Genomic DNA, 10331 nt, shown 5'->3' on the forward strand with positions numbered 1-10331 from the left:
AGCATATATACATATAAACAGGTGCTGTGGGGAAGGGAAGGAGGTAAGATGGGGGGGATGGAGAGGGGGACGAGGGGGAGAGGAAGGAAGGGGCTCAGTGTGGGAAGGCCTCCTGGAGGAGGTGAGCTCTCAGTAGGGCCTTGAAGGGAGGAAGAGAGCTAGCTTGGCGGATGGGCAGAGGGAGGGCATTCCGGGCCCGGGGGATGACGTGGGCCAGGGGTCGATGGACAGTAGGCCCTCAATACGTACTATTGATTACTTTCTTTCAGACGAAGAAAATGGGTTGAACACGGGGGACAGGGGAAGGCAGAAAGCAAATTGTAGGGAAGTGTGTTTTTACTTGGCCAAAACTGACTGCTTCCCAAAACTACTCCATAAAACCTCCATTACACCATAAGTGCTCTCCCATTCTCCTCCCTCCTCCTGTCTCTGCCATTCTTCCACCATCCTTATTCCTTTTGTCTGTGCTGTGTGTCTGACACAATTCCCGATTGCAGTTTAATTCCAGACCATTTATACGAACTGCAATTTTGAGTCAAGATTCAAGGGCTGTGAAGATTTTTAGTTCTGAAAACATAGTTCAGTTGACCTTTGAAGGTGAAAATGATAATAGCAATCAAGGTATTTTAGTGCTTACTATGTGCTAGGCACTGTTCTTAGCAATCAATCAATCAATCAATCGTATTTATTGAGCACTTACTGTGTGCAGAGCACTGTACTTAGCACTAGGGTAGATACAAGCAAAGCGGGGTAGACAAGGTCACTGTCCCATGTTGGGCTCCACAGTTCTCAACCCCCATTTTACAGATGAGGTAATCAAGGCCTGGAGAAGTGAAGTGAAGGTCACACAGAAGACAAGTGACAACTGGCAGAGCTGGGATTAGAACCCATGACCTTCCGACTTCCAGTTCCATATTCTACCCACTGCACCATGCTGCTTCTCCATCCCATCCCTTCCACTTTGTCTATTTTGCAGTCAAATGTTAATTATTTTTGGGTTTCCTTTTCCCCTGCCTTTCTCTAGACATGTTAGTGCTCTGTTATCCCTAATTTTAATGCTTTCTCTCTCCTCCACCCTCTCTTTTACACTCCCTCGCTTTCTCTTCATGTTTTGCAAACCATATTATGTTTATTTTTCCCTTCCGGGTTAACCTTATTTAGCTTTGCAGTAATTTTTTTAGTCTCTTTTTCCCTTTACCCTTCACACTGAGTCCTACATTGAGACTTTATGTTTCCTTTCCCCTTGTCCTATGTCCGTTCTCGGCCCTGCTGTTTGTCCAGCAGTAAGAACACTAGTCTGGGAATCGGAAGACACGATTTCTAGCTCTCTCCCGTCAGGCTGGTGAACTTGGGCAGAGACCACATTTACATTAGCAATATGCTGCACCCCTGCCCGCCTTCTTGCATGTGGCACTCCGGGCCCTAGCCGAAACATGACTGACAGGAGCAAGGGTTGCAGGGAAAGCCATTAGCACGCTAATCACTTCCTCCGTGCAGGTTCTCAGACCTCAAGTTTCCGAACCAAGGCTCATCTATTATTCCTAACGGGAAACTCTACCATCAGCGAGAGTCAACTTTCATAATTTCCCAGCAAATTATTTTCATTGCGGCCTTTTGGCCACAGCTAGCTAAACTTCTCCTTAACCCCTGCGAGGATCCTTCCCACCACTTTTCTAACCACGGAAGGCAAACCCTAAAATTCTGCCTCGATTTCTCTTCCTTTGCTGCTCCCTGGAAGCTTCAAAGTTAAAGCACAACCCACTTTCAAAATGGATCGGTTCTCATCTTGGCCCCTCAGAGGAGAGTCCCCAAATTTTGATTAGTCCTTTTGCTTTGATTCTCACTTTTGGGGCTGCTACCCTCACCCAAATTTATTATTCTGCATTCATTGTTGTTCATAATAATAATAATAATGGCATTTATTAAGCGGTTACTATGTGCAAAGCACTGTTCTAAGCGCTGGGGAGGTTCAAGGCCAGCTCAGTCTTAATCCCCATTTTTTACAGATAAGGTAACTGAGGCCCAGAGAAGTTAAGTGACTTGCCCAAAGTCACACAGCTGACAGTTGGCAAAGCCGGGATTTGAACCCATGACCTGTGACTCCAAAGCCCGGGCTCTTTCCACTGAGCCACGTTCATCTTCGCCCCTTAATCACTTGAGGATTTTCCATATAACAGCATGGCCTAGTGGAAAGACCATGTTCCTGGGAGTCAGAGGACTTGGGTTCTAATCCCAGCCCTGCCAAATGCTTGCCTCGTGACCTTGGGCAAGTCACTTCCCTGTGCCTCAGGTTCCTCAACTGTAAAATGGGGGTTTTCCCTCCTACTTGGAGCGTGAGCCCCACGCGGGACGGGGCCTGTCCAACCTAATTCACTTGTTCCTACCCACCGCTTAGAACAGCGTCTGACACAAAGTGAGCACTTAAATACCATAAGAAAAAAACAAAACAACAGGAATCCAAGCCCAGCTCCTTGCTCTCCTTTGTTGTCAAGTCACGCAGGTATGCCATTACAGTGCTCAGTAAGTGCTCAATAAATACGATTGATTGATTGATTACCAGCTCCAACCGATACTTAATCTTCCAGTCTTCATCTTTATAAGTGATCGGTTATAGCAGCCCTGTGCCTTTGAGCTGGGGGTCTGAGTAACAGAGGGTTATAGCAGCAGCCCTGCCTCTTTTCCCCCTCTCCCTCAAACTCTTCTCTTTTCCACCCATTTACCTGGAAGCCCACACCGAATCACGCAGTAAGCACACGATAGATAGTATTACTACTCCCTGTGATTCCCTTCAACTAGCCCTTCCGCTGGACTTTCCAAACTTTCCCTGGGACTGGGCCCACCCCAGGTTTCCTGCAGCACTTCTCAAAGCTGCAAACAGGCCACCACTGCTTCTCTCTGCTGGGCCTGGCCCCTGGTTCCTAGAAAGCAGCCAAGCCCAAGTGTCATTCACAAGTTCGTGTCCTACCTTGGGTTACCATTGGAACTCAGGACCCAGAAGGAAGAAGAGGCAAAGGAAAAGCCAAGCCAACGGTCAGAATGGCCAGCTAATCTCCCCTTCAAAGCCTTATTGGAGGCACATCTCCTCCAAGAAGCCTTCCCTGCCTAAACCCTCATTTTGTACTTCCCAAGTACCAATTTGTACTTCCCAAGCGCTTAGTACAGTGCTCTGCACATAGTAAGCACCAATAAATATGATTGATGATGATGATTGATGCTTTTGTCTTCTACTACCTTCTCCACCGGCCTCGCACTTGGATTTGCTCCCCCTATTCACCCCTCCCTCAGCCCCACAGCACTTATGTCTATATCCATTATTTATTTATATAAATGTCTGTCTCCTCCTCTAGACTCTAGACTTATGTTGCCAACTTGTACTTCCCAAGCGCTTAGTACAGTGCTCTGCACACAGTAAGCGCTCAATAAATACGATTGATTGATTGATTGACTCTAAGCTTGTTGTGGGCAGAGAACGTGTCTACCAACTCTGTTAAACTGTACTGTCCCAAGAGCTTAGTATAGTGCTGTTCACTGAGTAAGGGCTCAGTAAATATAGTAATAAGGGCATTTATTAAGCGCTTACTATGTGCAAAGCACTGTTCTAAGCGCTGGGGAGGTTACAAGGTGATCAGGTTGTCCCACGGGGGGCTCACAGTCTTCATCCCCATTTTACAGAGGAGGGAACTGAGGCCCAGAGAAGTGAAGTGACTTTTGCCCAAAGTCCACAGCTGGCGGAGCCGGGATTTGAACCCATTATCTCTGACTCCAAAGCCCGGGCTCTTTCCACTGAGCCACACTGCTTCTCTGTATGACGGATAGTTTCCAAACACTGAACCATCTGAGCCTCCCCTTCCCTTTGGAACAGAGTCACATGAAGGAAAATGATGTGGGAAGACAGGAGGAGGCGGGAGAAGGAGAAGGCAGAGAGGATCACCGTCTCCAGCTCAGTCTAGGGCAGAGCTGGTAAGCAGAAGCTACTTTTTTGACCCCCAACTAGTCATTCCTAAGTGAAAAAATAAACCCCCTGGGGAGAGTCTGGTCTCCTTGCCGGCCCCTCAACTGGGGCTCTGCTCTCTGAACTGTGGCAAGGCTTTGATCAGAGCTCTGGTGCAAAGTGCTTGTTTTCTACATCAAAGGCCAGGCCTCCCTTTGAAATCCTAGCTGGGGTGCCCCTGCCCCCCTTCCAGTTTGCGGGGAGGGGACAGGGGCAAGGAGCCCCTAAACTCTACTAAAAGAGTGGTTTTAGGAGCCCCTAAACTCTACTAAAAGAGGAAAAAGAGTAGTTTTAGGCGGGAGCTGGGCTGAGGAGAGGAGGTCAGCTTAGAAGAAGTGAGGGGAAAGGTCCAGCTGGGTGAGTGGACACTATGACATATTTAGGGACTTGGGAGGCCAACCTATCACGATCTGGCCTGCAGAATCACAAAATGGAGCAAACTCCAGTGCCTTCTATGAATGCTAAGCCCTCCCCATCTTCTACACCACTCTGCTCTCCCTCCTTCACCCTTATCTGATGAACCAGGAGCTAATCTACTCATGGGATATCAAGGGGCATGGGGAATGAAGCAGTCTGGGAGGTGGGGGTGGGGGAAGAGGCTTGGTGCTGATAATAATGCTGATGATAATAATAATGATGCCATTTATTAAGCGCTTACTATGTGCAAAGCACTGTTCTAAGCGCTGGGGAGGTTACAAGGTGATCAGGTTGTCCCACATGGGGCTCACAGTCTTAATTCCCACTTTACAGATAAGGTAACTGAGGCACAGAGAAGTGAAGTGACTTGCCCAAAGTCACACAGCTGACAAGTGGCTGAGCCGGGATTTGAACCCATAACCTCTGACTCCAAAGCCCGTGCTCTTTCCACTGAGCCACGCTGCTTCTGTAAAGATAATAATAATAATAATAATAATGGCATTTATTAAGCGCTTACTATGTGCAAAGCACTGTTCTAAATGCTGGGGAGGTTACAAGGTGATCAGGTTGTCCCACGGAGGGCTCACAGTCTTAATCCCCATTTTACAGATAAGGTAACCAAGGCACAGAGAAGTGAAGTGACTTGCCCAAAGTCACACAGCTGACAAGTGGCAGAAGCAGAATTTGAACCCATGACTTCTGACTCCAAAGCCCGTGCTCTTTCCACTGAGCCACGCTGTTTCTCTAAAGATAATAATAATAATAATAATGGCATTTATTAAGTGCTTACTATGTGCAAAGCACTGTTCTAAGCGCTGGGGAGGTTACAAGGTGATCAGGTTGTCCCACGTGGGGCTCATGGTCTTAATCCCCATTTTACAGATGAGGTAACCGAGGCCCAGAGAAGTGAAGTGACTTGTCCAAAGTCACACAGCTGACAAGCGGCAGAGCCGCGATTTGAACCCATGACCTCTGACTCCAAAGCCCAGGCTCTTTCCACTGAGCCAGGCTGCTTCTCTGAAGATAATAGTATTTGCTAAGCACTTACTGTGTGTCTACCACTGTACTAACCACTTGGGAAGATAAAATAATCTCGTCCCCCGTGGGACTCACCATCTAACTAGGAGGGAGAACAGGTATTGAATCCCCATTTTGCAGATGAGGCAACTGAAGCGCAGTGAAGTTGTCCAAGGTCACAGAGCAGACAAGTGTCTATATCTGTAAATTATTGATTATATCTGTGATTAATTGATTTATATTAATGTCTGTCTCTCCCTCCAGACGGCAAGCTGGTTGTGGGCAGGGAATGTGTCTATTATTATTAATAATAATAATAATGGCATTTATTAAGCGCTTACTGTGTGCAAAGCACTGTTCTAAGCGCTGGGGAGGTTACAAGGTGATCAGGTTGCCCCTTGGAACAGTCTTAATCCCCATTTTACAGATGAGGTAACTGAGGCACAGAGAAGTTAAGTGACTTGCCCAAAGTCACACAGCTGATAATTGGCAGAGCTGGGATTTGAACCCCTGACCTCTGACTCCAAAGCCCGGGCTCTTTTCCACTGAGCCATGCTGCTTCTCTAATTTATTGCTATACTGTACTCTCCCAAGGGCTTTGTGCACCGTGAGCGCTCACTAAATCATCATCATCAATCGTATTTATTGAGCGCTTACTGTGTGCAGAGCACTGGACTAAGCGCTTGGGAAGTACAAATTGGCAACATATGGAGACGGTCCCTACCCAACAGTGGGCTCACAGTCTAAAAGGGGGAGACAAGAGAACAAAACCAAACGTACTAACAAAATAAAATAAATAGAATAGGTACGTACAAGTAAAATAAATAAATAAATACTAAAAACTAAATACGAATGAATGAATGAAAAGCGGCGAAACGAGGATTAGAACGCAGGCCCTCTGGCTCCCAGGCTCTTTCCACTAGGATTTGGATCCCATTTTCTGTACTGCTCCAAGGTGCCAGCGGAATTGGCAGGAGCAAATGATGTAATGTCCTGCACCTGCTGCATCTTCTATTTGAGGGGAGTCTCCTGTCTCTTTTGGAGGAAACACTCCGCTCAGGAAGTAGGCCCAATGTTCCTGGGAGGTGGGGTCTTCCCTGAGCTGGAGGCGAGGTTTGGGGGGCCCACTGTTGGCATTAGTTAAGCGCTTACTATGTGCGAGGCACTGTTCTAAGCACTGGGGGGGATACAAGGTGACCAGGTTGTCCCACGCGGGGCTCACAGTCTTAATCCCCATTTTCCAGATGAGGTAACTGAGGCTCAGAGAAGTTAAGTGACTTGCCCAAGGTCACACAGCAGACAGGTGGCGGAGCCGGGATTCAAACCCATGACTTCTGACTCCAAAGCCCGGGCTCTTTCCACTGAGCCATGCTGCTTGGGTAGGGACTGTATATGTTGCCAACTTGTACTTCCCAAGCACTTAGTACAGTGCTGTGCACATAGTAAGCGCTCAATAAATACGATTGATGATGATGCACACAGTAAGCGCTCAATAAATACGATTGATTGAGGGGTGTCAGCCGAATCTGGTTGGTGGTAATGTCAGAGGCCCGCAGAGCTCCTTGTGAACCAGCCTGTGGTGGGGACGGGAGAGCATCTGACTGTCAGAGGCCCCCAAAAAGGTTAATCACAGTATTTAATTAAGCACCTACTGTGTGCCAAGCACTGTAACCAGCCTTGGGAGAGAATTAACATCTTCTTCTTCAGATGCCATCAAGTCATTTCTGACTCACAGCGACTTCATGGACATTTATCCACAGAGTTTTCTTGGTAGAAAGACAGAAGTGGTTTACCATTGCCTTCCTTGTGCAGTAAAAGCTTAAGTCTCTGCCATTGTCTTTGATCGACAGTTTGGTCACTTATCATAATAGTAATTATGGCATTCATTCATTCATTCAATCGTATTTATTGAGCGCTTACTGTGTGCAGAGCACTGTACTAAGCGCTTGGGAAGTACAAGTTGGTAACATGTAGAGACGGTCCCTTACCCAGTAGCAGGCTCGCAGTCTAGAAGGGGGAGACAGACAACAAAATAATCAATCAATCAATCAATCATATTTATTGAGCGCTTACTGTGTGCAGAGCACTATACTAATTGCTTGGGAAGTACAAGTTGGCAACATATAGAGACAGTCCCTACCCAACAGTGGGCTCACCGTCTAAAGCAACACATATTAACAAAATACAATAAATAGAATAAATATGTACAAGTAAAATAAATAGAGTAATAAATCTGTACAAACATATATACAGGTGCTGTGGGGAGGGGAAGGAGGTAGGGCGGGGGATGGGGAGGGAGAGGAGGGAGAGAGGAAGGAGGGGGCTCAGTGTGGGAAGGCCTCCTGGAGGAGGTGAGCTCTCAATAGGGCTTTGAAGGGAGGAAGAGCGCTAGCTTGGCATTTATTGCTTACAATGTGCAAAGCACTGTTCTAAGCACTGGGGAGGTTACAAGGTGATCAGGTGGTCCCACGGGGGGCTCACAGTCTTCATCCCCATTTTACAGATAAGGTAACTGAGGCCCAGAGAAGTTAAGTGACTTGTCCAAAGTCACACAGTTGGCAGAGCCGGGATTTGAACCCATGACCACTGACTCCAAAGCCCGGGCTCTTTCCACTGAGCCACGCTGCTTCTCATCTGCCTTTGACTCTTTCCCATGGCACTGCTGCCCAGCAAAGATGAATCAACTCTGAAGCTTTGGCATAGACCTTTCTATTATGGGTAACACTGACAAGAGGATATCTCTCAGTGGCATAGCTCTAAGCTTCATGGGGATATGCAAACTCTCCTGCCATGTAAGGTGTTGATTTATAGGCGAGGAGAATTAGCTATCTTGGTAAAATCCTGGAGAGGTGGCATGGAAGCCCTCAGAGAGACCCAGACTCTGAGATCCAACTGCCAGGAAATGAGGAGAGATCAGATGGGCGGCTTTCGTCAAGCTCTTGTAAAGCTGGTTTCTCAAGCCGCACAATTTCAGCCCTTCTGTCACCCCCGGAATGAAAGAGAATTTTAGAGATAGGCCCGGGGGGAGGAAGAAGATGTAGCCGGTGTCACTTAGTGGACCTGGAGACCAGCTGGGATTGAGCATCTCGAAAATCTAGCCCCTTGGGTATTTCCCTGGCTGAGGCTCTGCCATCGCTCAGTGTTGACTGGTTGTTTTACAAAGCAGGTTCCTTGGAAAGAGAGAGTCTGTGGGTGGAGGAAGGGAGTGAGGGAGAGAGGTGATTTCTTAGGTCCCGGGGAATCTCAGCTCACATGCAGGGTTGGTGTAAGATCTGCTTTCCAGGAAGGCCCTGTTTGTCCATGTAAGCTGATTAGATGTACCCAAATAGATGGAACAGTCATAATCATCATCATCATCATCAATCGTATTTATTGAGCGCTTACTATGTGCAGAGCACTGTACTAAGCGCTTGGGAAGTACAAATTGGCAACATATAGAGACAGTCCCTACCCAACAGTGGGCTCACAGTCTAAAAGGGGGAATAATGAGGTGAAAGGCTAATGAGGTGAAAGAGATAAGATCCATTTGGGACCCATTTTGGGCCAGGTGGTAAGAGGGTCCCCCAAGCTGCAGCAGTGGCGATGCCAGGGAAAAAGAGGACCAGAGAAGAGACTGATGAGCCTCTTTCCTTCCCTTCGGTGGCAGTGACCCCTACCATTTCTGGGGCCAAAATGGCCCGTTTTGGGCTGTTCACGGGAATTTTTGTTACAATCTCTTTCATGGTATTTTTTAAGCGCTTACTATGTGCCACCATGCTACCCCATTGTTGTGCCAGAATCCTTTCTGTTTCCCAGGTCAGCCTCTGAGAAACCCTCCTTCTTGGACTGTGAACCCCACGTGGGACAGGGACAGTGTCTGACCTAATTAACTTGTATCTATTCCAGAACTTTGATCAGTGCTTGACACATAGGAAGTGCTTAACAAATTCCACAATAATAATAAACAAGGGAGAGTCCATGCAGATACCCTTGGTGGCGTGGGCTCAAACAGCTGAAGGTAAAGAGCGAATCTCCCTCCAGCTGTTCACTCTCTTCTTCTTAATGAGTTTGATGGAGGCGGGGGCTGTTTGTCCTTCAGACCTGGTGGGGTGGGTTTTCGGGACCAATCTTCACCTGGAAGATTGGTGTGAGGGACAGGGCTCAGCTGAAGAGGCTCAGGAGGTGCTAGTTGTGGGGGAGGGAGGAGATACAACATGGCTGAGGCCAAAGGAGGCTGTTGTAAAGATCCCCAGGCCTTGCTCTCTGGTTTGGTAAGAAGTGAAGCCCACTCCTGCCTGAAGCCCCATGGATCCTCCCGAGCAGTGACACCTGGACAGGTGTTTCCAGGCCCAACCCAAGCATGGACTCTTCCCTCAGAAAGGGAATTCCAGGCAAGTCTCGACAGTGGGATGGAATCCGGGAGGGAAACCCTTCTACCACCTCAACCAGAGCTTCACAGGAGGGGCCTTTGGTGTTCAGGAATCTGCCTCTGGAGAGCACTGCCGCCTCAGAGACATCTGCCCCCTCAGAAGCATCTGCTCTATCTTCTCCCTTTTTTCTTTTTTTCTTTCTTCATCTTCTTTTTCTTCTTTTAGACTGTGAGCCCACTGTTGGGTAGGGACTGTCTCTATATGTTGCCAATTTGTACTTCCCAAGCCCTTAGTACAGTGCTCTGCACATAGTAAGTGCTCAATAAATACGATTGATTCTTTTTCTGTGCTTAGGCAGAGAGAGGTCACTCTCACCTCTGTGGGCCAGGCTGTAGTCATAACAGTCTCTATATGTTGCCAACTTGTACTTCCCAAGCGCTTAGTACAGTGCTCTGCACATAGTAAGTGCTCAATAAATATGATTGATTGATAGTAGTAGTTAATAATAACTGTGGTATTTGTTAATAATAATAATGATGGTATTTGTTAAGCGCTTA

Source organism: Tachyglossus aculeatus, chromosome 11 (genome assembly GCF_015852505.1).
Source record: "Tachyglossus aculeatus isolate mTacAcu1 chromosome 11, mTacAcu1.pri, whole genome shotgun sequence".
In the NCBI taxonomy this organism is placed as follows: domain Eukaryota; kingdom Metazoa; phylum Chordata; class Mammalia; order Monotremata; family Tachyglossidae; genus Tachyglossus; species Tachyglossus aculeatus.